Source organism: Sphaeramia orbicularis, chromosome 18 (genome assembly GCF_902148855.1).
Source record: "Sphaeramia orbicularis chromosome 18, fSphaOr1.1, whole genome shotgun sequence".
Taxonomy (NCBI): Eukaryota; Metazoa; Chordata; class Actinopteri; order Kurtiformes; family Apogonidae; genus Sphaeramia; species Sphaeramia orbicularis.
The window spans coordinates 47,578,346-47,581,312 of record NC_043974.1 but is presented as its reverse complement, the minus strand read 5'-3'; positions in this window follow the sequence as shown (position 1 = coordinate 47,581,312).

The following is a 2,967-nucleotide window of genomic DNA, read 5'->3' as shown; positions in this document are numbered from 1 at the left end:
TACTGGCTCTGAATGTAAACACATGTTTGTGGTGGATGGAACTAAGGAAGTGTTCAGCATGAGGAAGAGATTCAGCTGAGGAATGACAGACGAACAGATTGATGACACTGAGGAGAGGACTGAGGATGGACAGATCTGAGGAAGAACTGGTGACAAAAGTCTCCAACACCTTGAAGGTTCTGCCAAACTCCACAAGAACAGAGGAATGTGTTCCGTCCCAGAACAAACAATGACCTCAGGTTTTTTCTGCCAGCTCGTCCTCAACTCATCGTCCTGTGGGGTGTCCAACAACTGTTGTGTGATTGGTCAGAAGTTCAAAGTGGGCGTGGTTAATGTGAAGTGGAGGACTTCCCAGGAGTTCTGTACTCGTATGACGTGTCCTGAACAGAACCAACGTCGTTCTAGTTCTTTCCACCTTGAGAAAACAAACCAGTTTCTCTGTTCTTGTGGAGTACGAAAGATCCACAAGTCAAACAAATAAAGGTCGAGGATGCGAAGATTAAATGTACCAAAAAAAAAACAGAGTTGGAAAAATGTTTTGCCAAATTTTTCTCTAAAATGTGAGGATGAAACATGACTCACAAAAACTCTTTCTTTACTTCAGCTGTTTGTAAAATCTGACCAGAGGAACATATTAAAAACGAATCTGCTGTTTTAAGAAAATTTGTTTAGCAGAAACTGACCAATAATCGCAATTATTATAAATTATCAGAATCAAATTGGATTTCTTGTCCAGTCGTAACAGAATCACCACAAACTTAAATTCAATCAGATTAAACCTGAGTTCAAACTGAACCAAAACCAAAACGACCTAGAAAATGAAAATGAAAACCGACCAAATGTATCGACCTGATCATCAGTCGCTCAATGAATCTGACTTTAACCGACATTTCATCCACGTTAGTTTGAACTTTATCGTCCACAGTTCAAACATAAACTTCATTTACACTAAAGTCAACAGTAAAAACCTGAGCTCAGATTCACTTCAACAGTTGAACTTGAATTTCCTGCAGATTTTTCTCAAACTGTGAGTTCACTGGATCAGATTGAACTCTTTATTATGAACTCTTTCTTTTTTTTTTCCGTTAAACGTTGGTGTGTCTGAAGGAAACCGTTGTTGAAGGACTTTCTACAGACTCTGGGAAAATGTCGTGACTCACTTCGACGTCCTTGGATTTTCTGAAGCGATTCAACCTGTGACTCACTTTTTCAAAAACCTCTTCATGAATCAGTCAAATGAAAGTGAAAGCACAAAAACATTTAATTCACTGTGTGTCCAAAAGTCTGCGGACGTGTCTAATTCAGGTGTTTGTGTTCTAACAGGGGTCTGGTAGACGAAACGATAAGGACTAATGTCAGAATACAAGTGGATATTATGGGATAGACATCAGTGCATTGGTTCGTTCGGGTTCAACTGAGGAATTTGAGAAACAAAGATGTTTTATTTGATTTCTCCCAACCATTGATTTTGTTTGTTTTTTTTAACCCATGACTGATTTTAAATGTTCTTCCTCTAAATGTCTACAACATTTTTCCTGCTCTGACTGTAAATAATAATTTTCTTCCACATCTAACCATCTACTGTCATCACATCTGACTGAGGAAGAAAAATCAACCCTTGAACTTGACACGAACAGGACATCTGACAGCTGGAGACATGATGTGTCCCAATATTTATGTCCACAGAGTTTACAAACAGCAATATTTAAATTGATTTGTCGGTTTTGTTGGTTATTTTGTCAATTTCTGTTAATTTTTAAAAATCATTTAGTCAACTTTTTTTTTTTTTTTTAAATCTTTTTTGATTATTTTTTCATTTTATTGATTATTACATTCATTTTGTTGATTAATTTCTCACTTTTTGTTAATTTCGTTGATTATTTTGTCCATTTTGTTCCTTTTTTGATTATTTTGTTCATTTTTTTTTTAACTTTTGATTATTTTGTTCATTTTGTTGATTTCATTTTGTTAATTAATTACTCAATTTTTGTTAATTTTATTGATTATTATTTCCATTTTGTTCCTTTTTTTGATTATTTTGTTCATTGTTGTTAATTTTGAGTTGGACTTGTTGATTATTTTGGTCTTTTTTACTCACTGTCCTCCTCATCTCAGATCCATCCTCTAGGACTAGAACTGAAGTCCAAACCATCTCAGAGTCTTGTTTATTTTGTCCATTTCTGTAAAAAAAAAAACAATTATTGTTCCATTAATTTTATAGATTATTTTGTTCATTTTTGTTTATTTTGTTGTTTATTTTGTTGATTTTCTGAATTGTTTTGTTCATTTTGTTTTTTTTTCTCCATTTGGTTCATTTCATTAATTATTTTGCTTGTTTTTGTCCATTTTGTCCATTTCTGTTCATTTTTTAAAATTGTTCCGTTAATTTTGTGGATTATTTTGTTCAGTTTGGTTTATTTTGTCCATTTTTGTTCATTATTTTGTTCATTTTTGTTTATTTTGTTGTTTATTTTGTTCGTTTTCTTGATTGTTTTGTTCATTTTGTTGACGTTTTTTTGTTTGTTTGTTTATTTTGTTCATTATTTTATTCAGTTTTGTTCATTTTGTTGTTTATTTTAGTCTTTTTTACTCTCTGTCCTCCTCATCTCAGATCCATCCTCTTGAATATAATTCAGTCCAAACCATCTGAGTCATTTCAGAAACAAAGATATTAATTGAACCCAAACGAACCAATGCACTGATATCTATCCCATAATATTAAACTATATTCTAACATTGGTCCTTATTGTTTTGGATCCCAGACCCCAGTGCGTCCACAGACTTTTGTCCATATTTTATATTGAATATTTTCCACACCAATCAGGATGTGAATCTTTTTCTGCTGGGATGTTTTCTATAATTCCAGTTCCGACTGGACTTTCCCACTTTGGACCGGATCGACCCCGCTCCTGTTTTTAACGGAATAAGAAGGAAATGAACTGTTTACAACCATGACAAAAACATTTA